The sequence below is a fragment of the Penaeus chinensis genome, chromosome 24, assembly GCF_019202785.1.
Source record: "Penaeus chinensis breed Huanghai No. 1 chromosome 24, ASM1920278v2, whole genome shotgun sequence".
Taxonomy (NCBI): domain Eukaryota; kingdom Metazoa; phylum Arthropoda; class Malacostraca; order Decapoda; family Penaeidae; genus Penaeus; species Penaeus chinensis.
In genome coordinates, this window is record NC_061842.1 from 29,780,572 (window position 1) to 29,787,186 (window position 6,615).

General features: G+C 31.9%; 2 non-coding genes across 2 annotated transcripts; one reads left to right on the forward strand and one right to left on the reverse strand.

The window, feature by feature from the left end:
* Positions 1–278: 278 nt before the first annotated feature.
* Positions 279–360, reverse strand: Trnal-aag. Its single transcript has one exon. It is a non-coding gene; the product is annotated as a tRNA-Leu (tRNA).
* Positions 361–1,254: 894 nt separating this feature from the next.
* On the forward strand, positions 1,255–1,336 carry Trnal-uaa. Its single transcript has one exon. It is a non-coding gene; the product is annotated as a tRNA-Leu (tRNA).
* Positions 1,337–6,615: the final 5,279 nt, after the last annotated feature.

Here is a 6,615-nt window from a genome sequence, read left to right on the forward strand (position 1 = left end):
GGATAAATCTAACAGATTATCGTTAATTACAGATGACTGATCTCTTTGGATTAATTCTTAGACATGATTAATGTAGTACTATTTACTATAGATTTATTAGCGATTTTTTCTACATAAGAGTATTAGACCTTATCAATCAGTTGGTAGTTCATAATGACGATATGAGCCTCATTTGAATGCTAAAACATATCTTCACATCTTGAAATGATCATATAGCTTTTAGCTTCTTGGCGTATGTTTGATCTCAGATCAAGGCAAGGATAAAGGGTTAAAATCCCTGGCAGCGGTGGGATTCGAACCCACGCCTCCGAAGAGACTGGTGCCTTAAACCAGCGCCTTAGACCGCTCGGCCACGCAACCTACAGATATTATAACATTTAACACATGTTATATCCCTCCCATTAAGTGTTATCTGGCAAAAATAATTTCCAGTTTCGCCCCCCCCCCCCCTCAAAAAAATTAAAAAAAATACAAAGAAATGGAAAAGATCACACACAGGGAAATGAGCGGCAGATACTGGTGGGAATTATGGTATGTAATTTTCTATACCTAGTTCACGAATATCATATTTATGAAATTGAAGCAACATACCCAACATTTTTAGAGTAGGTTCAGCTGTTCATTTGACATATATGTCATAACGCAGTAGATGAAAGAGGATCTTAGTCAAAATAAACAGTATTGACTCCTAGAGAGAATCAGGCATTGTGAAGGACATTAGTCACAACTGATGTCATTTGCACGCGCGTGTGTGTAGTTATTTCTTTTTTTGTTCGTAAAGCCAAGTATATCAAAATATCCAGATGATGTTCCTGTGTGCACACCACATGCTGGAGGCGGCACGGAAGATGAAAAAGTTCGGTGGGCGTCGGTCAGAGGCTCCATTTGCGCGGAGAAGATTAGTATACGAAGCAGAAAGGGAGGAGTAACTTTATGCAATATTTTAAATGTCAGATGTTAAATAAATGTAAAATTTTCCATGTTTTCTTTTTATTTCTCCATGATTTAAAATGGCGTTTGAGGATTATTTGTTTTATCAATGATGATCGTTTACAAGAAGACAAACGTTTAATATTTTCTGTTTTCTGTAGAGTTGGGTGGGAGTTATAACTGCATTTGCGTGTGTATTTTTGCCGAATGCATCAAAGGAAACAATGAATATTCTTTTGTACAATCACATCTTGGCATCACGCTGGAAATGCCGTTGCTACCTCGTAGAAGGGAAACTCGATGGTAAATGCACACCTATCAAGAGGTAGCGTGGCCGAGCGGTCTAAGGCGCTGGTTTTAAGCACCATTCTCTTCGGAGGCGTGGGTTCGAATCCCACCGCTGCCAGGACACTTCACTTCTGTATCATTATAGATACTCCGAGAAGCGAAAAGGAATCTCCAGTGAAAATGCATTAAATATCATCTATACTTCCGGAAGATAGAAAACTCGTTAATAACGTCGGCTGATGCTTGCTTCAGTTGTAAAAGGGTTGTTCAGAATTCAGTATGTATGTATTATATATGCATGTATTATGTATGCATGTATGTATTATATATGCATGTATTATGTATGCATGTATGTATTATTTATGCATATATTATGCATGCATATATTATATGCACACATGTATGTATTATTTATGCATATATTATGTATCCATATATTATATGCATACATGTATGTATTATTTATGAATATATTATGTATGCATATATTATATGCATACATGTATGTATTATTTATGCATATATTATGTATTATTTATGCATATATTATGTATGCATATATTATATGCATATATTATGTATGCATATATTATATGCATACATGTATGTATGTATTATTTATGCATATATTATGTACGCTTATGTTATATGCATACATGTATGTATTATTTATGCATATATTATGTATGCAGATATTATATGCATATGTGTATGTATTATTTATGCATATATTATGTATGTATTATTTATGCATATATTATGTATGTATTATTTATGCATGTATTATTTATGCATGTATTATTTATGCATATATTATGTATGTATTATTTATGCATGTATTATTTATGCATGTATTATTTATGCATGTATTATTTATGCATATATTATGTATGTATTATTTATGCATATATTATGTATGTATTATTTATGCATATATTATGTATGTATTATTTATGCATATTTTATGTATGCATTATTTATGCATATATTATGTATGTATTATTTATGCATATATTATGTATGTATTATTTATGCATATATTATGTATGTATTATTTATGCATATATTATGTATGTATTATTTATGCATATATTATGTATGTATTATTTATGCATATATTATGTATGCATTATTTATGCATATATTATGTATGTATTATTTATGCATATATTATGTATGTATTATTTATGCATATATTATGTATGTATTATTTATGCATATATTATGTATGTATTATTTATGCATATATTATGTATGTATTATTTATGCATATATTATTTATGTATTATTTATGCATATATTATGTATGTATTATTTATGCATATATTAAGTATGTATTATTTATGCATATATTATGTATTATTTACGCATATATTATGTATTATTTATACATATATTATGTACCAATCTTCTCCGCACAAAGGGAGCCTCTGACCGACGTCTACCGAACCTTCTCGTCTTCCGTATTGCCCTTCTGCGGCAGGCAACCGCCTCCATCACAAACATTTTCAAAGGTATCCCAAGATGTGGTGTGTACAATTATCTGGATCTCTTTATACAATTGGCGTAATATTCATATAGAAAGAAACGCGAAAGAGGGATATTGCTGAAGTGGTAATCGTATGGTGTTCCCATCTGAAGTTATGTAAAGGGAATGCAATGTGATTCGATCTTTAACCTCACTGTCTCACCGAATGAGTATGAATCTCAACTTTGAAACATATGCCATATGAAGACTATGTAATGAATAGAGATATGCCAGAAATAATACGAAAACTTACAACAATATGTATCAGGATATATGTGTATGTGTGAAACCTGAACAATTCTTTTATAGGTAAAACCATCACTAACTGACGATATCAACCTAACATAAATACTTGCATGAATATTAGCTTTATATCGTAGGTTTATACTTAATGTATTCTCACCAGACATGATTTTCGAATCTTAGAGTAGCTATAAAAAAACATTCTATTTCTTGGAGTAGCTATAAAAAACATTCTATTTCTTGGAGTAGCTATAAAAAACATTCTATTTCTTGGAGTATCTATAAAAAACATTCTATTTCTTGGAGTATCTATAAAGAACAGTCTAGGATCAAAGGTGCCACAAGCCCTTGCAGCGGTGAGATTCGAATCCAAGCCCTGAAGAGACTGGTGCCTAAAACCAGCACCCTAGACCACTCGGCCACGCTACATATTCACGTGCAAACGAATGTCGCCTTATTAATTGCTGAATTGCTTATATACTGCCCATCAAATGTCATCTTGCAAGAATAAATTCCAGTTTCGCTTTGCTGTGCTCCCTGATAAGCTGATTATAAAATCAGGAAACGATTACTTTCCTCGTATCTTACCTTGTATTTATTTTTCCGTTGAGATTTTTCAGAAGTAAGGGAATGTGCAGATGGAAATTGTTGCGTTTCATTTTTAATTGCATATTATAAACATCTCAGGTCGCAGATTTCAATAGAGTTCTCTGTTCCACAAAAGCCAATTATTTATATGTACACACCGCATCCTGGGATCCCGTTGGAGATGCCTGCGGTGGAGGCAATGCAGGCATCTCCAACGAACAAATACATGTCAATACATCATTCATGACACCAATAGGTGTGCACGAAGGATTTTCATCTGGATCCTTTGATACACTTGGCGTTTATGAAACAAGAACATCTCTACAAGCCCGAGAAACAGTCGTGATATCCATATCATAAGAAACGGGAAAGAGAGAAGTTACATAGTGGTCATCGGACAGTATTCCGACCAGAAGTGATGTGATGACATGTGACGTAATCTGACCTTTAATCTGGATCTTTCACTACCCAAACCGAAGTCAGGTAAGGTTAAGCGACACACCGGAGTTAATGATCTGAGCCAAGCTGCCAGATCATTTGCAAAATATTTGCCATTTTATCAAATCATCCAACAGCTTATATACTGCCCACACTGAAATGTTATCTTTCGAGAATAATTTCCAGCTTCGATCTCCCCTCCCACCCCTATATATATATATATATATATATATATATATATATATATATATATATATATATATATATATATATATATATATATATATATATATCAAGAAATAGAAAAGATCACACGCAGGCAAAGAAGCAGCAGAAGCTTAACTAAGCGCGAACTGACGATGTTAACCTAATAAAAATACTTGAATGAAAGTTTTATATCTTCCAAAAGTATCAATATTTGAATTATTTTCACTGGAAATGGAAACGGCTTTTACTTCTCGGAGTATCTATAATGACATACTAGGATCAGTAGTGATGTGCCACAAGCCCTAGCATACACATATATTATCTAAAAAAAACAAGAAGAAATAGGTAAAAGTATTGGGTTAAACAGGAGTGATGTAATTAAGTCACATAATTTGTAATCTGTCATCGCTTAACCTTATCTGATTCGGAGATACGCGGGGCAAGAATCAGGTTAAAAGTCAAATGCACTTTTCATGCCATTACTTCAGATCGGAATACTATACGATGACCACCGCAGCAACTTCCCTGTTTCCCGTTTCTTCCAACATGAATATCAAGCCTGTTTCTCAGGTTTCAAGAGACGTTCCTGCTCCACACGTTCCTATCTGCACACCACATTCTGAGTTCCAGTTGGAGATGTCTGTGGTGGAGGCGGTTGCCTGTCGCAGAAGGGCAATGCGGAAGACGAGAAGATTCGGTGGGCGTCGGTCAGAGGCTCCCTTTGCGCGGAGAAGATTAGTATACGAAGCAGAGAGGGAGGAGTGACTTTATACAATCTTTAAATTACATATATTAAATAAATTTGTATGCAAACCATGCCATGTTTATCGTATTACCCTAATCAATGGTTTTAATCGACACCATGTCTCTGAAGACATTGTTGGAATTTTGCCAACAACCCATAACAAACTTCTAATGTAATCCTGATACGCTTAGATCACGTTATCAGAGAACTTGCACAGTATTAAAATGTGAATAATAACTGCTTCTTATTCTGATTTGTGTTGATCAATACATGCGTAAATACTTAATTGATATATACTTACTCTATACAATACTTAATGAATATATACTTACTCTATGCAATACTTAATGCATATATACTTACTCTATACAATACTTAATGTATACATGCATAATACATATATACATATTCAATACAATAATGCATACACATACATACTGGTATATAGATACCTCATACATTCGTACTTAATACCTTACATACTTCATGTATCAATGCTTTATGCACACATACTCGAGGCATAAATCTTTTATACACACATAATACGTATATACATACTGAATTCCTACTTGCATATATACATATATGCATATATACATACATTCTTAATAGATACATACGTGTAGGTTTTATACATACATACTTGATACATAAATATTTCATACATACGTACATACATATCTAATTCATACATACATGCATATAGACATAATACTTGATAGGTACATACATACATGATTATATGCATACATATAAACATACTAAATATAAACATACCTATCAAATACATACATACTTACTACATATATGAATGTGTGTATATACTTAATACATGTAGGCATTTATACATAATATATGCATGTGTAAATAGTTAATACATATAAGCATGTATATATACTTAATGCTTATATGAAAGTATACATATTAAATGCACATATGCATGCATACCTATATAATGCACATATGCATGTATACATATTTAATACACATATGCATATATACACACATAATACATGTATGCATGTATAAATACCTGATACATTTATGCATGTATACATACCTAATACTTTTATGTATGTATACATAACTAATACATGTATGCATACATAAATGTATGCTCCATGCATGTATACATAACTAATACATGTATGCATACATAAATGTATGCTCCATGCATTTATACATAACTAATACATGTATGCATACATAAATGTATGCTCCTTGCATGTATACATAACTAATGCAAACCTATTTTATACTTACTTACTTTGTATATACATACATACTTTGTATATACATACATACTTTGCATATACATACATACTTTGTATATACATACATACTTTGTATATACATACATACTTTGTATATACATACATACTTTGTATATACATACATACTTTGTATATACATACATACTTTGTATATACATACATACTTTGTATATACATACATACTTTGTATATACATACATATTTTGTATATACATACATACTTTGTATATACATACATACTTTGTATATACATACATACTTTGTATATACATACATACTTCACACATACATACTTGATATGTGCATACATAATACATGCATACTTAATAGGTACTTACTTAATATATAGATACCTAATACATGCATAGATGTTT